The sequence below is a fragment of the Peromyscus eremicus genome, chromosome 1, assembly GCF_949786415.1.
Source record: "Peromyscus eremicus chromosome 1, PerEre_H2_v1, whole genome shotgun sequence".
Classification (NCBI taxonomy): domain Eukaryota; kingdom Metazoa; phylum Chordata; class Mammalia; order Rodentia; family Cricetidae; genus Peromyscus; species Peromyscus eremicus.
The window spans coordinates 185,151,068-185,163,717 of NC_081416.1; the positions used below are offsets into that span (position 1 = coordinate 185,151,068).

General features: G+C 39.7%; 1 pseudogene; it reads right to left on the bottom strand.

The window, feature by feature from the left end:
- LOC131902649 (vomeronasal type-2 receptor 116-like) overlaps positions 1 to 12,650 on the bottom strand; it is a 57,355-nt pseudogene continuing 44,705 nt past the window's right edge.

Genomic DNA, 12,650 nt, shown 5'->3' on the forward strand with positions numbered 1-12,650 from the left:
TCAGGAAGATGTTTTCTCTCTTATCTTTTCAAGAGAATTTCTCTCCGGTTTAAACAAAATTATGTAGCACTTGGGGATAAAGATACATCCCAGCAGGCCTGCACTGGAGGCCAAGATGGAGAAGATCTCCACAGCAACCATGACCTTGCCCTTGGTGCTGTGGTAGACAGGGAGAAAGGTGACCCAGACACTGCAGAACAACAGCATGCTGAAGGTCAGCAACTTTGTTTCATTGAATTTGTCAGGGAGATTCCTGGCCAAAAAAGCCACAATGAAGCTCCCTAAGGCAAGGGAGCCATGGTATCACAAGACACAGTAAAATGCCATAACTGAGCCCTTGTTGCACACAACAATGATGTGGCCATGCTCAGAGTGTGCATCAATGTCAATAGAGGGAGGAGAAACTCGAAGCCAAATTGCACAGACAATAATTTGGATGAGGGTACAGATGGCTATGATGTAGATGGGTGCCCCTGAAACAAGAAAGTATCTCATCCTTCCAGGGGCTGTGACTATGAAAGCCAGCAGAACAGTCACTGTTTTGGCCAACACAGTGAAAACAGCTACAGTGAATACAACTCCAAATGTGATTTGCTGCAGGACACAGGTAGCTGAGTTGGGTTGGCCAATGAAGAGCAAGGGGCACAAGAAACAAAACATGAGTGAGATGAGCAATATGTAAATAAGATTCCGGTTGTTGGCCCTCACAAGTGGAGTGTCATGGTGTTTAACAAAGACCCCAAGAGCAAGAACTGTGAATGCAGTGAAGCACAAGGCCATTGAGGCAAGAGCCATGCCCAAGGGATCTTCGTAGTTCAGAAAGATCACAGCTTTGTGAATGCACTGGTCCTGTTCTCTGTTGGCATGCTGGTCCTCTGGACACCTCACACATTTATCCACATCTGATGGAGAAAGAAAAATATGATTAATGCAGCTTCAGTCATTTCTTGACATATTACAATTAATTGTGTTGAAGAAGCATTGCAATATCTTCATTTGTTTCTGATGATGTAATTGAAGTACCAATGCTGCATACCAATGCTTCCATTTCAAAATACTCATTCATTATTTTATGAGGATTTAAATTAAACAATCATTATGTTGTCTATTTAACTGTGTTGATGATGCCATTTGCTATATTATCAGAAAGCACATGTCATTTCAGTACATTCTGAATGCTATGATGAAAAAACTTCAACTGGTAAATTGACAGAGAGTAAAATCATTAACCATTATTTTGCACGGTGTGTATTGTAAAGTCTTAGATTCCATGGTTGTAGTGCCTCCTGATGTCTTTCAGTCTGTTTTATGAATGCTGATCTTGTAATTGAGGGAGACTGTGTTTTCTATTTGAACATGTCCTATGGTACACTTTCTAGTATCAATTTACCAGCACAAACCCATCAACATAGAGAAAATACTAAACAGAATCAGTAGGGACCCTTGGCATCTGCACATGACATGTCAAGACCAAGTTCTCAACACAAAGTATATTTGTTTGCACCAGATGTCAATGGTCAGGAAATAGGAAGCAAAATCATGAGATAGAGAATGAAAGAGAAGGATAAAGCAACAAGAGAGTTGGGGAAGGGGTTTTTGGACAGGGAGGACAAAGAACTGCCTCTGAATAGAGAGGACAGAGATGTAGCCTTTAGGAAAAAGGCAGTATATAAAGGAAAAATGGGAACCCCATGTTATGATGAAGTATAGTGGGTAGCCATTCCAGCTTTGTTCTGGAAGTTCCAACCCCCATTGAGACTTCGGCAACTGTCACGCCTACAAGGCGGGGCCAAGGGAAGCGCCTGGGGACCCGAGATCCGGATCGGCGAACGCTCTCTTGGTTCCAGGACGCTGGATGGTGGAGGTAGACAGAGGAGAGCTCCAGAGAACACCGCTGGACTGTGATACACCTTCCCCAGACCCCGCGACCTACCTATCCCTTAATTTGTAAGTTACGCCATTAAATAAATCTCCTTTTAACTACGTGGAGTGGCCTAAATAATTTCACCAATATCTGGCGCTCACGTAAGGCAAATCCCAAAAGCCTGGGTGGCTCCTGCCCTCAGCCTCCTCCCCGGCTAGCGGGTACCTAAACCCGCCTGCAAAGTTCCATATAACCAGGGAACACCTACACGGTTCCATTCCCGAAAAAGGGAGCAGCTAGTCCGGTCTCAGCTCCCTAGCTTAGCTCTGAGACCAGTGGAAGAGGCACTCCCCAGCTTCCTGAGTGCACGCACGCCAGCTGCGGCTTGGCTCCGCCATCTTGACTCCAGCGAGCTGCAGTCAGCCAAGATCACCAGCAGGCCCTGCTTTGGAGCTGTACCATCGCCACCTGCTGGCTGAAAAGTGCTACTACACCCCCCCAAAACCACGAAAGGTAAGTAAAAGTACCTGATAATTTTACACCTTAAAATTGACTGACAAATTTTGAGTAATTCTGGTAATATGGCTGACAACATTACCTCACAAGAATTTGAAAACCTTTTTGCCTGTATGATGAATGACATCTTCCTGGAAATATACGACCTTCCTAAGGCATATCTGGCCTGTACCATTTTGGCATTCATCGTAATAATTCACACAGTGTTCAAACACTGGTTTAAAAACAAGAACAAAGATGAGTTATTATTGGGACTGATACAGGCTTTAAGTGAGAGCAATGAAGGCTTACAGAAAAAGATTCTCTCTCTGGAATCTGCTAACCAGGATTTACAGGCTTTCAAAAATAACAATGAAGGCTTACAGAAAAAGATTCTATCTCTGGAATCTGCTTTAATGGATAGCAATGAGACCTTAGAGAAAAATATTCTCTCTCTGGAATCTGCTAACCAGGATTTACAGGCTTTCAAAACTAACAATGATGGCTTACAGAAAAAGATTCTATCTCTGGAATCTGCTTTAATGGATAGCAATGAGACCATAGAGAAAAATATTCTCTCTCTGGAATCTGCTAACCAGGATTTACAGGCTTTCAAAAATAACAATGAAGGCTTACAGAAAAAGATTCTATCTCTGGAATCTGCTTTAATGGATAGCAATGAGACCTTAGAGAAAAAGATTCTCTCTCTGGAATCTGCTAACCAGGATTTACAGGCTTTCAAAGCTAACAATGATGGCTTACAGAAAAAGATTCTATCTCTGGAATCTGCTTTAATGGATAGCAATGAGACCTTAGAGAAAAAGATTCTTTCTCTGGAATCTGCTAATCAGGATTTACAGGCTTTCAAAACTAACAATGATGGCTTACAGAAAAAGATTCTATCTCTGGAATCTGCTTTAATGGATAGCAATGAGACCTTAGAGAAAAAGATTCTTTCTCTGGAATCTGCTAATCAGGATTTACAAAACAGGCTTGTACCAAAAATTGATCTTATTGATAATAAATGTGAATATTTAATGGATAGAACACTAACTCTCCAGACACTATATAAGGAAGAAAGATTATCATTAATTGATATGATAAGGTCCATGGAATCATGTGTTTCTGAGGAACATAAAAACTTCTATGATTCCATGAGAAATCTGGAGTCCCTTGCCAGAGAGGAGGTTCACTCCCTAGAACAGACCCTAGGTGCTCGTTTGCAGGCCTTAGAAGAAACTCTCAGTAAACATGACAAGGGACCTAATAAGCAGAAGGGCAAGACCATAGAGGTTGTAACATCTCCAAATGGCTCTCACACAATGGCTTATCCTGTTATCATCCAGGAGAAGCCAGCGGATGACACACACCCCGAGCCATATAATACATATACATTACAACCAATTTCAACAAGGGACTTTAAAAATATAAAGGAAGCAGTAGTTACGTATGGGATACACTCCACATACGTAAAACAATTGTTAAATTCATGGTCTACCTCACATAGAATCATCCCAGATGACTGGCATCAGTTGATTTCAGCTGTTCTAGAATATAGTCAGCAGCTACAGTGGAAAAGCTGGTTGAGAGAAGAGGCAAAAAATTTAGAACAACAAGGTAAACTCAGAGGTTTTGTGATCTCCCAAGATCAAATACTTGGTGAGGGATGTTTTGCTGACAGGAATATACAAGCCATTTATGATGAACATACAATATCCCTATGCTGTACAGCAGCTCTAAATGCTTGGGAAAAAATTCCAGAACCTGGAAAACCAACTGAGGTATACACAAAGATATTTCAGGGACCGCATGAACCCTTCACTGATTTTTTACAAAGACTGAACACAGCTATAACAAGAGCTGTATCAGATAAAGAATTAAGAAAAGTATTAACTGAGTCCTTGGCATTCGACAATGCTAATGCAGAATGCAGAAGAATACTTACACCATTAAAGATCAGATCAGCTCCTTTGGAAGAATGGATTCAGTATACTAATGGTGTTGAGTCTCGTAACTACAGTAATGAGGCTTGGATAGGAGAGACAAATCCCAGAGGTGAAAGAAGGCCCCGTGTTACCAAATGTTTTAAATGTGGTACACCAGGTCATATAAGTAAAAACTGTACATGGGGTACTCCTAGGAATAATACTCCTTTTAGGAATAGCCTAAACAGGAGACCCCAACCACCTCCCGGATTATGTAGAAGGTGTGGCAAAGGCCGACATTGGACCAGTGAGTGCAGATCAAAAATAGATATACGAGGTAACCCTTTACTGGCGGGAAACGCCTCAGGGGGCCTCTTGCAGGCCCCCAAATCAAATGTAGTACGAACATTCCCAGCCACTGTGGAAGAAATTCCTCTCCAGGACAACTGAATAAACCACTGCCTAATGTAAAAACCGATACTGCAATGGATGATAAAACAGCTCTGATGGATGGATCACAGTTTACAAAGAACACTATAAAACAAATATTTTGGCAGACTTCCATAAATGGTCAAAGACCAAAGCTTAGAATTCGAATTAATGGCCTGGTTATGGAGGGACTGGTAGACACAGGTGCAGATGTGACTGTAATTACACCAAAATCATGGCATCCGAATTGGCCTCTTCAAGAGGTAGATGTCCAACTTTTAGGGATTGGCACCCTATCTCAGATAAAACAGAGTTCGAGATGGGTTGAATGCATAGGGCCAGAAGGACAGAGAGGAAGACTGAAGCCATATGTAGCAAATGTAGCAGTAAATCTTTGGGGCCGAGATCTGTTACAACAGTGGAATACCCAGATTAAAATTCCTACACTTTCAGAAAAAGAATACAGACCAATGCATGTTTCTAGGAATAATATCATCGCATGCTATAAAAATCAGGCACCAACCATTCAGGCTGTTCACAAACAGAGCACAACTGCTGTTGAACTCTCAGAAGTACCAACTGCCTTACCTTTAAAATGGCTAACTAATAAACCTGTCTGGGTTGGACAATGGCCTTTGACAAAAGAGAAGCTACAAGCTTTAGAACAGCTGGTTCAAGAGCAGTTAAATGCTCAACACATTGAAGAATCTACCAGCCCTTGGAATTCTCCTGTATTTGTTATTAAAAAAAAGTCTGGTAATTGGAGAATGCTGACAGATCTGAGAGCTATTAATAAAGTAATTCAGCCAATGGGCTCCCTACAGACTGGGATGCCCTTGCCCTCTCTGCTACCTAAAGAATGGCCTATAATAGTTATTGACTTAAAAGACTGTTTCTTTACCATACCCTTACAAGAAAATGATAGAGAAAAATTTGCCTTCACAGTACCTAATTATAACAATTCTCAGCCAGTCAAGAGATATCAATGGAAGGTCCTCCCACAGGGAATGTTAAACAGCCCTACTTTGTGCCAATACTTTGTGCAGAAACCATTGGAGATAATTCGTGTAAAGTTTCCATAATCCATAATTTATCACTATATGGATGATATCCTATTAGCTGATCCAAAGTTAGATACATTAGAAAGCATGTTTGAAGAAGTAAAAAAAGTTTTGCCTCACTGGGGACTGCAATTTGCTCCTGAAAAAATACAAAGAGGAGATTCTATTAACTACTTAGGATATAAGATAGAGCTACAAAAAATTAGACCCCAAAAGGTACAGCTAAGGAGAGATCGATTGAAGACTCTTAATGATTTTCAAAAGTTATTAGGAAGCATTTCCAACTTACTGGGTATCATGGGAATACCCAAAGATGGACTACGAAATTTGGCTAATACTCTAGAAGGGGACAAAGAATTAAATAGTCCAAGAGAATTATCAGCCGAAGCTGAGAAGGAATTGGCTCTAGTAGAAAAGACAATTCGAGAAGCACATGTGGATCGTGTGGATCCAGAACTTAAATGTATTCTTGTCATATTCCCCTCCAGACATTCCCCAACAGGTATTTTGATGCAGAGGGAAGATATTATATTGGAATGGATATTCCTACCACGTAAACCAAATAAGAAATTAAAGACTTATATAGAAAAGATCTCTGATTTGATTCAAAAAGGTAAACTAAGACTTCGCCAGTTGACAGGAATGGACCCAGCAGAAATTGTAGTACCTTTAACTAATGAAGAAATTTCATCACTATGGAAAGATAATGAATACTGGCAGAGAGCCTGCAGTAACTTTTTGGGAGAGATTAACAACCACTATCCCAAAAGCAAGAGAATAGAATTTATAAAGAAAACCGAATGGGTCCTTCCTCACATTGTACGACAAAAGCCAATTTCTGGAGTCCTCACATTCTATACTGATGCAAATAAATCAGGGAAAGCAGGATATAAATCAGGAGACTTAAGTAAAGTGGTACAAAGTCCATACAGCTCTGTACAAAAGGCAGAACTGTATGCCATTCTTATGGTTCTGATGGACTTCACAGAACCCCTCAATATAGTCACTGACTCTCAATATGCAGAGAGAGTTGTTTTACATATTGAAACTGCTGAATTTATTCCTGATAATACAGAATTAACTTCATTATTCATACAATTGCAGGAAATCATCAGAAAAAGGGAACATCCTATATATATAACACATATCAGATCCCATACAGGTCTGCCAGGACCTCTAGCACAAGGTAATGATGAGATTGATCAGTTACTAATAGGTAATGTGCTAGAAGCTTCAGAATTTCATAAGAAATACCATGCAAATAGCAAAGGTTTGAAGAAGGATTTCTCCATCACTTGGCAACAGGCTAAGGATATTGTGAAAAAATGTCCTACTTGTTCCATCTATAACCAACTTCCATTACCTGCAGGGAGCAATCCAAAAGGTATACAAAGAAATGAAATTTGGCAGATGGATGTGTTTCATTTTGCAGAATTTGGAAGATTAAAGTATGTACATCATACCATTGACACCTATTCAGGATTTCAATGGGCAACTCCTATGAGTTCTGAAAAGGCTGATTCTGTGATTACACACCAATTAGAAGTTATGGCCATCATGGGGATACCTGTACAAATTAAGACAGACAATGCTCCAGCATATGTCTCCAATAAAATGAGACAATTCTTTGCTTATTACAATATAAAGCATGTTACAGGTATACCACACAATCCCACAGGCCAAGCAGTCATAGAAAGATCCAATCGAACTTTAAAGGATATGCTAAATAAACAGCAACAGGTAACAATGACTCCTAGAAATAGATTGCATAGTGCTTTATTAACCTTGAATTTTCTCAGTGCTGATGAGAAAGGAACAACAGCTGCAGAGAGACATTGGACGACAGACAAAACTCCCGAGCTAAACCAACCGGTTTATTTCAAGGATGTGCTGACCTCAGAATGGAAACCTGGATATGTTCTACGTTGGGGAAGGGGTTTTGCCTTTGTTTCTGCAGGAGAAGAAAAGCTATGGATACCAACAAAATTAATAAAAATTCGATTTGTACAGGAAAAACCCCTTGATGAGGTGAAGTAAAAGATCATCCACCAATGTGACATCTCTACAAGTTGTAAGAAAAATTTAACAATCAAGGTTGGGGTAGGGTTCTGTTTTTGTCTTTCCAGGATAATGGAAATACCCATCTTCCAAAAATCATAAGGCCTTGGATATCCGGATGTTTACAGCAGAAAGAAAGAATCTATTGGTACCAATCTACACACGGTAAAATCTCACTGTCTAACATCTATCTCTCTATCAATATAGAAAAGTTGTGGTCCCAATTCAATTATAAGCCAAGCTGGCTTTGGAGATGGAATTGGCTCACTCCTTCTCTAAACCCAAGCACATTGCTAAAAGAAAAGTTTGAGAGATTCTTCAGTACCATATCAGAAGAGCCCTCTGGTGTGGGACAGAAGGAAACCAATAAAAAGGGACCATTGTCTTCTAGATTCTAATTCTCTCCATGCTTACTCTTGATTTCTCAGAATCCTTTTTTACATGCTATGTCCTCTTTAAATCCAAATCTTCCATTTTGATAACAAATAGGTTTTTCTAATAGCAATCTCAGAAGTCTCCAGAAGGAAGATGGGGCCCCAACAACAACTCTACCCAATCCAGAATGATGCCATGGTAATCATCATCATACTACACTTCTTACCAGAATTTCAGACAATCTTACCCATTACTCTAAGACTTGCTGCAGAACCTACAGTTAGTCTAACTGAAATTTAACTATCTGCGCTTTCTCACAGTACCCAACAGAGATAACATCACCCCCTAAACAGCAGGAAGCAATTCTAAGAAAACGACGCCCCTTCTCCCTTAGGTTTCATAATTCTCAGGGTTATGGATGATGGTTATAGGGTTGGGGGTGGAAGGAAATATTAAACTCAGTACTCCCAAAAAAAAAAAAAGGAAAAGAAGAAATGGAATGGATACGTATAAGACATTATGGTAGATTATTGTGTATACTAGTAAACAAATTTAGTAAAATAGCAGCCTTAAATAATTTGCACTGTAATTTGCACTGTTATGGATTCTTATATGTTGATACAAATGTAAACTATTTTTATATTCCTGTTTAAGATAATTTGTATATTGATACAAATACAAAACTATACTTGGTATAATGTACATATATTTCTACTCTTATTTGAAATGTTTGTATATTGATACAAATGTAAATTTATATCTGTCATACTTTATGTATGTTCTACTTCTGTTTAGGATATTCGGTATATTGATATATATTTAAGATTATTGTCATATTGCATATCCCACTACATACTCCTACCTCTGTTATAAATATTGATATATATTTAAGATTATTGTCATATTGTATATCACACTATACACTCCTACCTCTGTTATAACATCTTGTGTATTGTCACAACTTTGAAGTCATCGTTCTTTACCATACACTTGCTTATAGACTGTCTACCTTGTTTACGTGAAGCCTTAGTCCTTAGGTTATTTCAGTAGATAAGACTTGTAGATTTATAGTCACCTATGCTTGTTATCTCTATAGTTACGTTAGTCAGGTTATACAGATTTACAGATACATAGGTCAGATGGACAGGTAATCTTCAAACACTTCATAGACCTAGAGAATATGGCATTTAAATAACTTAGAATTCTGTTGATGCGAGACACAATTGCTCCTGGCTGCACCAATTTGATCCCGAGAGAATGTTGGGCTTCTAGACATTTCCATTTGGAAGTTTGTCTTCTTGGCACAAAATGGCCTACTGGGCAAAGAACTGCCCTTGCCTCGACAGCTGACAGTACAAATGCAATGCTATCCTTTCTGGACAAGCGGGTCACAAGGAAAGCGACCACTGTACTCTGCCAAGACAGGGTAAGATGGTCTTTCAGAATTCCTGCTTCTGAAAATGGTCTGTCAGATACTTTAGGCCTGTAGCCAATTTGAATGCACCAACAATGCTGAGAAACATTAGGTGATTGTCCAGGCTGACAGCTGTCTCGGTCTACTCTCGCAAGATTCCCGAAAGTTGCTTGCATCCATCTACCATTTCTCAGGTACCATTATATTCCTTCTCAGGTCTTTGATGGGATTGAAGACTAGCAGTTATAGTTACAACTTAGTAGATAGAACATATTAAGTATTAGATTCAGGTTCTTTAGGGTAGGACACCTTTTGGAATGATCTTTGTAACATGCCATTTATCTATGCTCTATACTTCTCTGGATTTTAATATGTGTTTCTTGCTTGATATTGTTTGCATTGGAAGTAGTTCCATCTTATCTAGGTCATTATCCCTCATTATTCCTGGACAATATTTGATAACCATTCCTTTGTATATAGTCTTGTATTAGGTTAGAACTTTCTTATTTAGACAAAAAGGGGGAGATGTAGTGGGTAGCCATTCCAGCTTTGTTCTGGAAGTTCCAACCCCCATTGAGACTTCGGCAACTGTCACGCCTACAAGGCGGGGCCAAGGGAGGCGCCTGGGGACCCGAGATCCGGATCAGCGAACGCTCTCTTGGTTCCAGGACGCTGGATGGTGGAGGTAGACAGAGGAGAGCTCCAGAGAACACCGCTGGACTGTGATACACCTTCCCCAGACCCCGCGACCTACCTATCCCTTAATTTGTAAGTTACGCCATTAAATAAATCTCCTTTTAACTACGTGGAGTGGCCTAAATAATTTCACCAATAATGAAGTGTTTAATTCTGATTGGATATATTAATTAGGAGAGCCACAAGGGAGTTTTTGCTAATTGTACTTCAATACTTTAGTAGCTAGACCTTGATAGTCAGTCTCAGGAGGAGAAAGCACCAAATAAGGGAATAGATCCTGGTGGCTATCTTTAGGAATGTAGCCTCATTTCTGTTGCTATAAAGTGAACCATGACCACAGTTGCTATGGGCCAGAGGAATATATTATAAGAACTCAGCTGGTTATGGCAAAGCCACCACCTGAAGAGATCAATGAATTCCTTCAGAGGAAGCCAAATTCCAAGGAGCATTTGGTATTATTTGGCTTGTTATATATCAGCTGTCTTCTGTTATGATAATCATGTGTGCTTTCATAGTTTTTCCAATTGATTTTTTCCTAAGAATTTCTAACAGTGTGAAGTGATCACTCTTTGGACATATACATTCAAGGTATCTGGAGAACATCCCCAGAAAAGGCTTCCTTCCCCCCAGCCCATCCATTTCTTCCCTTTCTGCACTAGAACCAGATATTCCCCCTTAACCACATTAAAGGACTAACAGAAACAACAGTCCAAACCACCACACAATAAGTCTCCTAAATTAGGTTCATTTCTACACAGAGACACCGCCTAGGTCTGGTGGATCTTAAGTAATAGCTTCATACAATTTAGCTCAGACCGCCTTTTCTTACAGCATTCCTAACTTTATAGACCTCTAATTCCTTACCTAATCACTTCTAGGAATATTTAGATAACCTTATGTGCTGACAGCTATGCACAGTCAGAACCCCAGTTGAAGCCTCCCTGTAATTGTCATCATTGGCAGCATCCGGCCAGGTCCATCCACAGATCAAGGAAAGTACCTTATCAGAGATACCTCTGTACTCTCTAAGAACAGACTTAAGCATCCAGAGTAGCTGTTTGAGAAGGCCTGGCAGATGTGCCAAATAAGCTTCACTACCTGCTTTCCCAAATCTTACCTCTAGTTCCAGATCTCCCTTTAACTATCATCAGAGGCATCTAGCTCTACACAGGTTGCCTAGCAACTGATCACACTTTCCCGGACCCTGCAGAAAAAATGGCAGATAGCTTGGACAGACAGGAGCCACAGGAAAAAAGGAAGTAGTTTTATTTTCTCCCATTGACCTAGTAACTTATAAATTCTTAATATTTTCTACCAATCAAGTTTAAGATTATAGTTGAGCACATAAGATCCCTCTTCTTAGATATTACCTAAACTTAGCCTTTAGTTAATTCATTTCCCCATTAGTCACTTCCCTTTTGGGTTGCAAATGATAATTAACAATTTCTGCCCCCCTATATGATTCTTATCAACCCTCCATTTGAACCTGGAAGCCTGGAAGCCAGGGATTACTGCTTGTAAGTATACTGGGACTCCCAGGACATGGAAGATGGAGAAGAAGATTGGGAAGAATAAATAACTGGACTAAGAGCTCAGTGTACTGAGATTCAGTTTCCCAAAAATAGTTCTCACCGTTCCTAGTTCTCTCTCCTGAGTCCCTGGGATGTATAATATTAAGGCTAGTCCTTCTAATATTATACAAGACACAGTAGTTCTTATGAAGGAAAACATTTAAATGAGTGGCTTATAGTTCAGAGGCTCAGTCTGTTACCATAATGGTGGGGCATTTTGCTATGCAGACATGGTGCTGGAGAAGAAGCTGAGCATTTTGCATATTTTGATCCATAGGCAATATAAAGTAAGCTGTCTCATTGTGTATGCCTTAAGCATTTAAGCGGCCTTGAAGTCTGCATCCACAGTGACACACTTCCTCCAATAAGACTACACCTTCTCCAACAAGACCACACCCTCTGATGGGGCCAATTTCATTCAAACTATCACTGGAATCTAAAGGATCTTAGCAAGGCAAAAGGAATGGGGGAGAAGCACAGAACTTGCTAGAACCGTTTTTGCCATAATCAGCCTCACTAGAGTTCCTTCAAAATCAGTAAGATGTGTGTGTGTGTGTGTGTGTGTGTGTTTATATATGTATATGTGTATCTACATGTAAAAGTAACAACAGAGCTCAAATATGAGAGTGATTGGATTTATATGAGGAAAACAGGAGGATGAGAATGAGAGAAAAATATTACATAAATATAATTTTTATGTTTTAAAATGAAAATAAATAAATATGTCCTCAGTTGGTGTCCTCACCTGGCATTAGGAATGCT